At 38.3% G+C, this 14,251-nt stretch overlaps 1 long non-coding RNA gene across 1 annotated transcript; it reads right to left on the reverse strand.

The window, feature by feature from the left end:
- Nucleotides 1-658: 658 nt before the first annotated feature.
- Nucleotides 659-6,821, reverse strand: LOC124156236. The gene is made up of 3 exons (XR_006864290.1): nucleotides 6,613-6,821; nucleotides 3,207-3,642; nucleotides 659-1,660 (listed from the first exon to the last, which is right to left on the reverse strand). It is a non-coding gene; the product is annotated as an uncharacterized LOC124156236 (long non-coding RNA).
- Nucleotides 6,822-14,251: the final 7,430 nt, after the last annotated feature.

Genomic DNA, 14,251 nt, shown 5'->3' on the forward strand with positions numbered 1-14,251 from the left:
TTGGCATTCGTTCCCCTGTGTAGAAAAATCTCTGATGAAAATTTGCAGCTTTCGTCTCCCGGGTCAAGAAACGTCCTGCCACATATTTTCGTCATTCACAGGTAAAGGGTTAAGTGATACATGAAACCCTGCATTAGCCACTTGGAAATATGTATGTATGTATTAGAAAAAAATAGGGGAGCCAGAAAAAGGAGGAAAAATTCAGAAGATTTGTCACCTATATCAGGTACATAATCACCTGGTGCCAGACCGAGAAGGAAGCAGTAAATGTATAAGAAGGCCAGAATTTGGCCTCAACATTCCCTCATTAAGGTGACTGCGATAGGAGCCACAAATTTAGATAACAGACCATCATGCCCTGCCTCAAAGCCTGAGAAGAGAAAAGTTCCTACAAATCATACAATGGGAAAGCATCAAATCGAACTTAGCCTTTCTCTCATCTCTTCTCTGGCGGTAAAGTGAGCAGCATTTAGGGGAGGTATTTCTAGGGTGATGGAAGGGAAGGAATTTGAACACATATATATACCCAAATAGACATGCATAATTACACACGGTATTACTGAAAATAAAACTTAAAAGTACAGCATATAATGAATTTCATTGTTGAAATATTTGACAGTTTTTATTTCTGAGGCAATAGATTTTTTTTTCCAATTGGTACTTCCACTCTTTTTTCTTTTATTAATAGGTACTTTTCCAAAATAATGGCTTTTGACAATAATTCCTTATAAGTATCCAATCAAATATTTCCTTGAGCTTCAAAAAGATTGAACCAAATGGTCACTCTGCTGATATTAATTTTCCCCACTGAATCATATGAATGGCAACAGTTTACTCTATAATCACTAGTTAGATGTCCACCCAAGGCTAGATTACAGTTGACAGTACTACTATTGCAACAATCATGTCTAATGTTTGTACATCCATTGCTATTCAAGAGAGAGAAATAACATGATGCCCCACCATGTCATTTCACACAGCACTTACTTGAGAATTAAAGAACTGTATCAAGTACATTTCTCATATTGGATCCTATAAAAGATTGCCAAATCAGAATCAATGATCGGTCCTGTGAAGAATATCCCCTACCCCATCATGAGGAGGTAGACAATCCCAAGAAAGTTCAGGTGAGGAGTTTTAATCACATAAATGGCTTCCATAACATAAAAATATTTCAAGCATGTTTTTTCATTTTTCTTCGGTGCCTGTGAGACTGTCTCACAGGATGTGTAGAAAGCGAGACTGGGAGAGAGATGAGGGTCCAATGAAGCCGGGGTGGCCCGTGAAATTCGTCGTCGTCTTGGACGGTAGGCATAGCTGCTTGAGGAGTCAACGTTGGTAGGCCCTGTCGTGGTCTACAAGCAGTAGGAAGAGAGGGTGCGAGCTTCGAGACACCTTCTACGTTGGTGGCGACGGCAACGTTTACGAGGGCCTTGGATGGCACGCCAAACTCAGTGGGAACCTCCAAGGGCTGAGGAGCAAGCCGGTGACAGTGCAGTTCCTTCAGTTCCCCACTGCTACCTCAATGGACAAGCTTGAAGCCTGAATGCTGTGGAGCAACTGTCGCAATCATTCCCAAGTGATCTCCATGGATGACTGCATAGATGGAAACAAGTTCTTCAGCATTCATAGGGCTGGAAAGCTCTCACAGGATTTGATTCTGTAGAAATAAGTAAAATTAACATAATGAGTAGGTTTTCAATAAGAAAATAAATGGATTAGAACCAAAGAGGACATCATGGATATGCAGGGTGGCTATATAAATGCTTTGGCCGAGACCGAGACATCTTATTACCGGGGGAAGAGGCGTTCCCCAGTAAAGTCTGGAAGGCTTATAGCCTTAGTCGATGGAAATGTATTTGTAAAATATCAAAGCTAAGATATTTTTATTTTACTCTTTTATTTTTTTCCCCTCTTGGAAACTAAACTAAGCTCTTATTGCTGTATTATGTTACACTTTCTGTTATAAATTGTTATCATAAAAACATGATCACCATAATTTTTGCACAAAACCGGGACATTGTAGAGAATTTTGGGAATCCAATGGAATGCCCTCAAATATGGTCTAAACCAAGACTGTCCCAGCCAAACAGGGACATATGGCCACTTTATGGATGAAGAGTGGGTCCAGACTTAAATTTTGCAGCAGGAACTCAATTATGTAGTTACACAATACATATCATGTGCTTAGTGAAGAGTTTAATGCTCTTTGGATGACATTTCATTTTTTAAATTAATTTTGCATTTGTTTCCCGACCTCTATCTGGGAGTAAATTTTGTGCGTCAAAGATAATACCCAGTCTAAATAAGTTGTTATGTTATTAGCCTCTATAAAATAATTTTTTCTTCCAACTTGAGAGGAAAAATTTCCTTTTCAAACTTGGTAGTAGAAAATGGAGCATGGCTAAATCCTTAAAATAGCATCTTAATGATTGAGGATACTGAAAACTATATGTATGTCTGTGCATTTTACCAGCCTGTTATCCAATGGAATGGTAAATAAGTACATAAAACATTTTTTAGACTCAAAAGCTGAACTTTAGGGGCTGAAAAAGGTGGGGAAAAACTAGAGAAAAGTCTAATGAAGAGATGTACCAGACATGGTGGTTCAAGAGAGGAAACTTCTAGAACAGACAAAGAAGAGACAGAGTGTGCACTGAGGGCAAAGGAGATGATGAGAACTGAGCCCGAGAGAAGTGCAAGCTGGTTAAATGGGGTAAGGGGAGGAAGAGAGCTGGATAAAATGAAGAAAGATAGGCTGTATGCCAAACTGAATAAAGATGTGGAGAAAGGTAATATGGCAGAAATGATAAGTAGAATGGGTTGGTATAAATAAATAAACGAATAAATAAGTAGAATGGTAAAAAAGTACAATTTGGTCTCTTTCCATGCAGACCAGTGATTTTGAAATGGGTCAGTGGTCCACTGATCTCTGATGATCCTAGAGAGGCTCATGAAGTTGAATAGGGCAAATCAAGCAATCGCCAAAAAATGGGTATTGTGCATGAGTTAGGGAAAATATTAGTCTGTTAAGAATTTCACAATGTGTTTCAGAATTCTTTTTCACTCAATCAAATTGGTTAAATGCAAGGGACCATCAAAGAGTTATGGCTAATAGGGAGTATAATGGAGGCTGAGGTTGATCCAAACTCAGATTGAGTAATCTGCAGATTTCTATGGGTTGGGAACCACTGATGTAAGCCTACCTTTCCTGGTATAGATTATGTTCTACTATTATTTGCGGAAAGTGGTGCTGAGCAGGACAATGTGAAACCCCAGGCTGAATGGCCAACACATCCACTAGCTGACCCTGGTTCAGGGTGCCATAGATAGTCCAATGAACAGCTCCGTCACCGCCTTGCTCCTCAGCCCTTGCAGGTGCCCACTAAGTCCGACGCGCCATCGAAAGACTTCGTAGACGTTGCAATCGACACTAACGTGGAAGTTTTCCCGAAGTTCGCACTCTCTCCAACTGCCGCTTATGGATTGCACCAGGGCCCAGCACCATTGGCTCCTAAAGAAGTTATGTCAACTGTCCCAGACGACGACAAATTTCGCGGGTGACCCCGGCATCATTGGACCCTCATCTTTCTCCCAGTCTTGCCAAGCATGACTGCAAGTATCCACAGCCTCATTCAATCCCTGTGGAGAAATGAGAGATTGCTTAAGTCAGTGGTAGATACAGCATTAAATTTGGGTAGGGGTAATGACTTGGGTCCATGGATTATGGAATACCCCACGGGAGAGAATGGAGTTCTCCCATGTAAAATTTTTTATAATTCCCATTTTTAACGAATTTTGGAGCCTATAATTTCATTTTTATTCTTACCAACAGGTGAAGTGGATAAAATTTTAGAGATTTAAAATACAAAAAATTATTATGTATACTAATAAAAATTAAAAATTTTTGATAAAATTTGGGATGCGTCACTACCCCTGTGACCCCTCCCCATTGAATTCACCACTGGCTTAAGTGCTAGTGAAAATGTATGGATTTGCCGGAAAGTTCACACATTTGTCTCATTCTTTGATTTCCCTAGACTTATGTGAAAAAAAAATTTCACCAATTTATTATAGTATATATGTATAGCCAAAGCCTTTTTATTAGATTTAGAAAGATATTAATTGCACTAGGACTTATGTCCTCTGAGAGCAAAAGCAATTTACTGTACAGACATACTGGGTAGTTTTTTTATTGAAAAGTTAAAGAAGTAGGTACTTAATTACTTAACAAAAAAACATCATCTGAGAAGAATATATGTTACGTAAATAAGCTAACATATTATGATTCGTAATAAAAACCAATGAAATTTACAGATTGCAAGTGCATAACTAAAAACACAGTGAAATATGATTTCCCATGTCAAAGAGCTATAGTATCATGTTTTCATTCAATACTTTCCTTCTGTAATCTCAATTGCTTCAAGATAAGTGAGTCCTAACTAGGCTCCTGCAGATCAAGAAACTAATTCAACCTTCTTAATTCACTGGAGTACTTTTGGTGAGCAATGAAGAAATTAATATTTGGTAATAGAGTGACATTGACCCAGAGCATAACTGAGGGCTACATTAAGATATTGTACTGTTACTATGTACTTGTTAAAAATTAGGCACCCACAACTTTTTTGAGCACTTGCAGAAAATTCACTTTCAAATCATCGATTCCAAAAAAATTAAACACATTTTGTTTTGAGGAATTGAATTGCCTTATTCGCTCTCATGATTGCCTTTGTTTTATCATTCAAATCCTTCATAAATAGCATCCAATAATGGACTATTATCAATTATCCCCAAAACACATAATCCATGCATAGGTACATATTTGGGTATTTAGTGGAAATTCACAAATGCAGAGTGCATTTGCTTTTTCAAAGGTTATGAACCTCTGAAGGCCAGGAAAGAATTAAAAAGCCTTCTTCAAACTTCCTCTGCCAAATATGTACGACTTTACTCTGGGCTCCTACATGCTGTTGCCCTGCATCTTTCTATTTATAGCAGCTCACAAGAGGGTACAAGTATAGCTGAAAGGCAAGGAGAGGTCAAGTCACTAGTCTTCTCTCTTATCTTGATAGAGCAGGGCAAGGGTCATTTCCTTTTTCTCAATGGAGGCGGACCAACACTTTCTTTGCCTTATTATAAAACATATCTATTGAAGAATTGTGATACATAAAATACCTGAAATTGAAACAAATTGAGGCTGATGACACAAATTAATTCTTCACACAAAAAGTATGAATGTAATTATTTTAAATCTGCATTTACATTTATGTCAGAAATTTAATTTGAAAATCAGAATCGTTGTATAAGTTCTTGTGGCATTGTTCCTTTAAGCACACGAAAATGTTGATTGAAGCTTGAATGTTAATGTCATTGTGAAAAACTGATATAAAGTTGGTTTTTCGGTAAGAAACATGTAAAGTATTATATATAGGCAAGTCCGCTAACCAATTTTTGCATTAATTGCAATGAATACTGTGGGAAAAATTGAGCTAGTTATAACACCCTCTAATAATAATGTAATGTTAAGTAATAATCACGCCGTATGCATGAAATAACACTATGGCATAAGGCTTCTAAAGGTTAAAATGAATTGTAGTTTAAAAATATGACCTATGAATTTTCAAAATATTGTTCAAAAGTATTTTGCTTTTTGGAATCAATAGATGCTATTTATGATAATTAAACCTTTTTATAGCAAAATAATGGGAATGGTATTTTACGTGAGTTGTTAAGTCACTGTGGAACCTCCTGAAGAGGAAGCACCACATGAGTTTTTTTTGCTTCCTATTGCTCGTAAAATTTTCGTTTTCATCTTTAAATATTTATGGCAAATAGAGAATACCAGTGCAAAAATTTCCCCGTATTTCAAATTAAAAAATTTTACCTCAGTATGCTCTCATTTTAAAACTTTATGTTTGATATACAGGAAAATGCTGACAAATTCCACCTATATAAACCCAGAAATTTTCAAGATAATTAGTTAGGTTTTAAACCAGTCACGAAACCGGACAAAGTAACAAAGTACTACTGGCGGAGAGGGACTATTGCATAGTCAGATTTAGAGGGGGGCATGTGCCCCCCAGACGCTTAACAAAATGGACAAAATATTATTTGTTATAAAAGATAATAAAAGGTTATCATTGCGTTCGTTTTGTTTTGTGTATTGCGGAGCTTCAACAATTTAAGTTCATATTAATAGCTTTTATATTAAAATAACGAGAATATTTCGTACGGCAATTTTTGTATCTTGTTTTTAATCTCAAGTATTAGAAAATCGTTTGCCTGTCAGACCCTTGTGCCATAAAATAATCCTGGATCCGCCCCTGGACTGATGCGCCCTCTCAGGCCATTATAACCCATTATTTTGCTTCGAAGTAACACCAAAAATGTATAAATTTTCAGCTCTATCCAGGAAAGATTTAAACTGCGTATTATTTTGTGCTCTAAAGTTTAGTGGCAAAATATGTAGCTGCCACAATATTTATGATTTAGTAAAAAAATCACATTTTTTGAAACGAGAAGTCTTGAAATTTAATTTATCCCAAAAGCAGCTCTTCTGGGTTAGAAAACGTTAAGAGACAACGTTGTGATCGAGAAAAATGTCAATTTTACCTGCAAAAACGGAGCGCTTCCCCACCTCCGGCACTCTCTTATTCTATCTTTTGCGCGTCCACGAGTGGCCGAATCACACAGTGTCCAAGAGCACGACGAATGGAAGTAGGAGGGAAAATTGCGCCGTAGCCACCCGCAGAGCGGGTCCCGAGGCACACTGGAACAGCTCTCCAAAGGCTCGATCACTATGCCGCCGGACAACAAGACGAGAAACGAGAGCGCTCGGAAAAATAGAGTCATCCTCCCTCCCCCCCAGAGGGTCAAAGTTCGGTTGGCAACAACACACACTAAGGCTACTGCCCCGTTATCTCCAGTATGCCCATTACGTATAGCTGATATACCCGGAAGCTGGGGTCAGGGGTCAGGGCAGATTTTCACTAGTCTTGACTGATACTGCGCGCGTGCGTGCGTGCGTTAAATAAAAATGAAGCAATAGGGTGGTTTCCAATTATTTTTTATTGACTAAGTCGAAAGATTATTACTCCTGGAGTACGTATTTCACGCTTTTAGATTTTTTCGATTCTAGCCCACTGTGCGACGTTTTGATGAAATCGTTTTCATCTACACGTCGCACAGTGTCACGTCAGCAGCCGATTAACCAGCTCTGAGAATGATGAAGAAGTATTTCATCGAAACGTCGGCAAAAATGAAGTGCGCAACCCGGTGGGAAACCCATGAGACATCCACAGCTTTAAAATTAATGGCTTGTACCAGCAGATAGGGCTCAGTCAACACACCATGCCAACAGTCAATGCCAGCTAAACACTGCATATGACATATCTTGACGAAATGGAAGACCAAATAGAAAAATACATCATTCAGAGCGCTTTTCACGAATACTACAGTTCATTCGCGAAAAGTTAGTCAATGACGTTACAGGAGACGGAAACTAACTAAGTGGAGGAGAGGGGAGTTATTTGAGGGGAAATCCTTTGAATCGCGGGAAAACTACGAGCATGGCTCCCCTCTCAGTAAGCGATGCTTCCCCTATCATGTGAGATGGACCATGCCCACCTGCGCCGTAGGCTACTGATTGTGATAGTCAGCCTACTTTTCGCGAATGAACTGCACGACAGATGATTCTTTAAACGGCCGCTAGGTGTGTTGTCAAACATTGCGCATTTAGATGGGTTTACAACATTCACCTCTGCAGTTCATTTCAAATACCTCTGTAACTCAGAGGCAGGCCCAAATTTTTTGGGGGTTGAGGGCGAATGACACGTGACTTCCTTAAAGCCAACCGAAATGCGATAGGCGGTCTTGGCCTCTGGGAAATTCAGTCGCTTTCAGACCTCCGAGGTGTACGCTTCGTAAGTAAGCTGTGTTGCCATATCGGAAGAGGGTTTTTGGCAGTCTTTCGTTTCCATGCACTAAAAACGTATTTTGAGGAAACATGGCAACGCCTATCTCTCTCTCTCCCCATTCCACATCCCTAGTATCGCAGGTCCCATCACTTGCCGCGACGCTTGCACGACTGGGCCAGTCGGAAGTATATTTGAAAAGGATCAGAGCGTAGCTGATGGGTAGAACGATCAGAATTTCACGGAGAAATAATCTCAATAACTAGAACTTTTAACCGAAATTTAAATTCGTGATACTGTAATCTATCAAACAGATAATTTTTCAAAGCTATAACTCGCAATTTTTAGTATTATTTAGAAAATATTGGGAATAAATGGATCGCACTCGCCTCTTCAAATCTCAGCGGACATTTTTGGAAACAAATTAAAATGCGTCCTTAGTGGTAACAAAATAAAACCTGTACAGGACAGGCTGGCGCCCCTCTATGTGGTCCCCTTGGCTGGAATAAAAGTGACAGGCGAAGCGGACATAAAGGCCGCTTTACACCGGGCACGTATTTGCACAATCTGACGTGTGTACGAAGCCGCATTCAAAATTGCGTCGTGTAAAGCGATGAATTGCTAGAACACATGCGAGAAGGCGTGGACGTGAGATGGCAAAATAGCCCCTGTTCTAATTTCGTGCATGCATCCGCGCAATTCCACGCCATTTCAGAAATTAATGCAGTTTTAACCTGCGCAATTCCGTGCCCCGTGTAAAACGGCCTTTTAATACCAAGTAAGTATTGGGTGAGAATATAGTTGCGGTGGCGTTCGAAACCTTGAATTTCCTCGTCCTTGTTTAACCCATTATAACCCAATGTTGCTTCTAAGCAACATCAAAATGTATACATTTTCAGCTCTATTTCAGAAATATCTAAACTACGTATTATTTTGTGGTGTAAAGCTTAATTATGAAATATTTAGCTCCCATAATAATCATGATTGAATGCAAAATTTTCAAGCTTTTGAGATGAAAAAACTTGAAATTTGATTTCTCCCCGAAGTACCTTTGGTATAGAAAGGGTTAACTATGCGTGTGAGTAGAATCTAAGAATCGCGTTCTGCGGCGCTACTCACGATCAGAATTTCACGGATAAATAATCTCAATAACTAGGACTTTGAACCGAAATTTAAATTCGTCGGATGTGAATTCATGGCGTATTGTTCCATCTTCTAATCGTTTTTAATCGGTAGATATTAAGTGGACGCCTCACTCTTACTTAGCTGGTCTTTTTCACAACGCATTACTTGTTTAAATATTGGGCTACCATCTTGAATCTTTTCAGGGTAGAAAAGTGAACCGTAGTTACAATTGGTCCATACCTGAAATGAGAAATTTTAACCTCAGTATTTTCTAATATGCAATTCTTCTGTAACAAGATGCAGGTGAATGTTGAAAAAGTTTATTCATGCCCTCTGAAAATCTCAAGATAACAAAGTACACTATAAGGAAGTGATTCGTCGCAAAATGAGAGAAAATTTGACCGTACATGAGGGTGCGATGTATCTTCTTTAAGGTCGCGAACGCTATTACTTACATTCACGTTGTGACGTTAGTATTACCTTTTCAACATTCATTTACTTATATGGCACCCTTTCGGTCAACTGGTAATCCTGTGTCAGAGGCAGGGATGGCAATCGAAACTAAACGAATTTCAAAACCAGTAAAATTTCAATAGTTTCGTTCCGGGGAGCGAAATGTGGAAACGAAACGAAATGGATTTAAACCCGAGGAGCTAAACTCAGGGTCGAAACGAAATCGGAGTCAAAACTACTTCGGGTCGAAACCTAACTAAAACTCTTGGACGAAACGAAACGTATATAATGTTTCGCGCCGGAGGGACCACGTGATTCACATTCGAACAGTTTAGTTTTGACCCACACACCGAGTACGAAGTATGGTTGAATGAAGTAGCGGTTCGGCCTACCGCCATTAGATTCATGGGGAACTCATATTTTTACCACTAACGGGATAACGGGGAACGCAAACTGGCCATTCGATTTTTAATTTTGATGTTTTAACCCCTCTACACGCATGTCAAACGTAATGGGTTGAAACTATTCCCTCTTATCCCCCTCCACTCAACTTCTGGGATCAAAACTTAACTATGAGCAGCGGAGTTTCGTTTAATTTAGTTTCGTTCCTGGGAGTAAAGTTTCGTCCAGGGTCGAAAACAAACTCCTTGGTGATTTTAATTTCGTGCGGGAACGAAACTAAACTGAGGCCTCGTATTTTCGTTTCCCTCCGAATCGAAAAGAAACATTTTCGCTACGTTTCACTTGCCATCTCTGGTCAGAGGGCCGCATCTCCTCAACCACCGTTTGACACCATACAACATATAAATTACACTTATCAAAATCACACATAGGTGCTCTGAATTTGTTGACAGAAAACTAATGTTAGCTAATAAATGTTATATGACAAATTTACTATTGATTTTGTATGAGTGTACTATACTTTGCTCATATGTGCTTGGAGTATCCAACTATATGCAGCACCAGAACCAGACAATATTAGCGCTCGGGTTGAGTAAATGCCTGGGTAGGTCGACGATAACTCTCATCAGATCGTTAGGGGAGAATACCACATAGTATAATATGAAATATTGTAAATTTATATTAATTTTGAACTTATTTTTCAAAGGAAGACCTAACGTATCAGTGATGAAAGTATTTGAAGGGAGGCTCGGCGATTGAGACATAAGATGAAAAATAGATGTAACGAATTACTCAAAGAATTAGCGAGTGTTTTCGGAACGTTTTTTTTTCACCATGGTATTACGGTAGTACCAAAATAGTGCATAGGTTGGGATATTGCCTGAGATTTGCAACGTATTTTTTTCCATGACGATAGAAAAATGAGACTTACAATATTAATACAAAACAATATTAATCTCAAGCAAGAAAGATATCGCGCGAAAAATTTTTGTGTCTTTGTGTCTCCAAGTCTTGGAGTATTTACGCATAAAAAAGAGAAACAACAAAGCAGTTACTTATCCGCGTCATTTATTTTCACGAGAATAAGATTTACATTACGATAGGAGTACACGACTTACCAGTTGCGTAACTAGGAATACGCTTTGGGAGGGATGAAATGGCCTGAGGTGAGACCCCCTTCCCCAGGCAACTGGTGGTCCGAGAAAAGTAAAAAAAAGACATGCCTGGGAATGGTATTAAATAATTTTGGCACTAAAAATTTAACTTTAAGCAAATACAGTTATTAAATGTCAAAACTATACTATAGTTTTAAATATTTTTTTTATTTCTCTGAGGCTTTGGGGGGATCTATCCCTTCATCCCCCCCCCCCCAATAGTTACGCCACTGCGATTTACATTATTTTCCCTCGAAAACGCATGGCATGAATCCGGAAAATATGGGTAACATTGACCGGCTTTTGTTTAGAGACGCATTTAGAATTTTTATCTGCGTCAAATTCACAGTTCGTAAAATATTCTGGGGGTTGCAGCACCGCGCAAGTTTTAAAGAAATCCACCTCGTTTGGATTTCGAAAATTAAGAATGCATCAAAATCGTATCCCGCGATTACTTTCCTTCTTAAAAAATTTACTCTCTTGTCCCACGCATTTTTCTTCATTGGTATCATCTCCGAGAGTCCAGCATTGGTTATTCATTCCCGACCGGACTCCCTAGAGTTTCCAGATTTTTTCCCCCAAAATGTCACACATCCCCTCCTTCGCATGACATATTTCTCTTGCTCTCCTCCGCCATTTTTTTTTGCGCTGGGTTGCGCCATCGATCAAGCCTTACTTTCTTCTCCCTCCCCCTCGAAAAAAATCTCATTTGGCAGATTCCGTAGAGGCAACCAAAAAATAAAGGTCTAGAGCAGAAAAAACGGTGACGTAATCGGTCTCGCGTTTTTTTTAGTCCCTTGGATATATTTGCATGAAAATTAGTGAGTAAGTATCGCAGAACATACATTCCAGAGGTTTCATAACCATTCACTATAGTCGCGCCCTCCTGAATACGTTAGGATGGCGGTGTGAAATACTCGTGAGATGCTCGAATACTCGTTGTAAGACAAGAATAGGTATTTGGAGTGATTGGAAATGTGTAGATATTACGGACGAAACCATCTAAAACGGCAGAAATTCACAAACATATTATATACATGCTCACTGTGAGCTTTCTTTCGAATTTAATATTTGTAAATTATATGATCATATATTGTTATGCGTTAACATTCATACAAAGATGGGTATGGTGCCCATTCGCACATTAAACACGTATGAATTGTGGGTAAAAGGTTGCAATTAGGTAGCTTATTTCCCTCGAAAGATATTGCCGGAGCATAATGAATTTGCTTTAAGTCTCTATAGACAATAAGTCTGAAGTTGTTACGATGAAAAAACTAGATTTCTAATTTATTTACACATCTTGACATAATCACGGCACAAAGCGACGCGACGCGTCGGAGGTAATGGTAAAAAGTAAGTATCACAGTTAAGAAAGTATTTCCAATATTCTAAAACCTATATTCCTATATCTCGTCATACCATCTAAAGCGTTATCCAAAGGAAATATTAAGTCAGCTACATTTTTATAATGAGCAGTTTGATTGCATGATTTCCATGGCATTTTCAAGGCAGGATATAAATTAGGAAGGGTCAAAATAGGTTTGTGTTTTGAAAAAAGTGAAGAAATTAAGGAATATTTAAATTTGATAAGCATTTTAGATTTGTCTAAAATAAGGGGACGCTTTGGCCTATTCAGCGCCTGGCCACTGAATTAAGGATCCCAGTTTCAATTCCCTGGTGAAGCCTTTGACACTCGCGAACAAAATCCTGGAAGTACAATGCGACCCAGGGAAATAGACTGATCGTCCCTAACCTGAATGTGTGAAACCTGCAAGCCAGTGGCTTGGTTTGGGGTGGGCTCCTTCCTCACGAATCAAAAACCTACCTTCAAATTGAAGAACTAAAAGAATGAATAAAAAAGTAGGTATTATTCTCTCTCAAAAATTAAGGACGGATTTAAATAAAAACATTACGATAGTTGAAACCATTATTTTCATACGGAATATTTCACAAACCTCTGAAATTTCTCAGGCCATTATAAAAAAACAGATTGAAATAAATGTTACAATGTGATTTCAAAGCATAAAATTGAGTAATTTACATAATCTTTTTAAACAATTTCCTTTACTGACCATTGGGAATGATATTCATTATGCATCCCTCCAAATTGTCACAGATCAATATAATGACAGCTTATTTTATTAAAAATACGCATTGGTATGATAGTGGAGGCTTGAGGTGAAGAATAAAGGCAAAGGAGAGATTCTTGCTTGTACGGGCTAAGTCCATTAGGTCGGAATCCATTTAGTAAAATCTTGTTTGACTGCAATACGCGCGTAATGCGTGGCAGGAGATACATTGGATAGGGGCTGAACGAAAACATCACCGATTAACTTATTTTGATAGTGATACTTTGGAACCTCAGGGAACTTTTCGAAGCCAACCAAATAGAGGTCGTAACCTTGACCCTTCCGAACTGACGTCCTGAAAATACGTTAAGTAGACTCTCTGAGGCATACCTTCGCTTTTATGTGTTTTTTTTCCACGGAAAACAGTTTTTAAATAAAAAATTGAAATATGTCGAAAGTCTTGGTCCCTCAAACCCCTTGGTGATTTAGTGATGCGGTAATAAATTTTTTTTTCAAGAACGAAAAGACGGCTCTATTAAGCCAGATATTTTTTCTTTTTACCGTCGATTTTAGAGAGAAGAAGACCAAAGTAAACAAGAATAGCAGAAACACAGAAACTAAAAATAGCTAATTGCAAATAAGTCACTCGACTGAACCTGAAGTTGAGCTTGTATCCATGTACCAGCAATAATTATCACACTATCACATACTTTTAGGCACCATGACAAGAGCATAAACTATGTAGTACATGAAGTAGTATGCATGAAAAGAGATTCTTTCTCAACTATACCGACTAAAATGGAATAAAATAAATGCAAGTATCTAAACACTTACCATTTTTTATTTTAGAGGATATAATTCTACAGTGATATATTATTTTCTTAATTTCGAATGTAAAACAGCCAGGAACTAAAACTTTTGTTATATATTTACTTGAATAAAATTTTCTTAGTGTAATAGAGTTAAAACTGATATTACAGACTTTCGGATAAACTTGTTAATGGGAGGTATTGCTAGAGACAGTATTGAAAAATTCCTCATAGAAACCTTAGTTTCTTCTCATAATGGGTATCTGTGAAATTTTCTTCCCGATCAAAATTACGATAGGGAAACATAAACGAATAAATACAAG

This window comes from Ischnura elegans, chromosome 3, assembly GCF_921293095.1.
Source record: "Ischnura elegans chromosome 3, ioIscEleg1.1, whole genome shotgun sequence".
Lineage (NCBI taxonomy): Eukaryota > Metazoa > Arthropoda > Insecta > Odonata > Coenagrionidae > Ischnura > Ischnura elegans.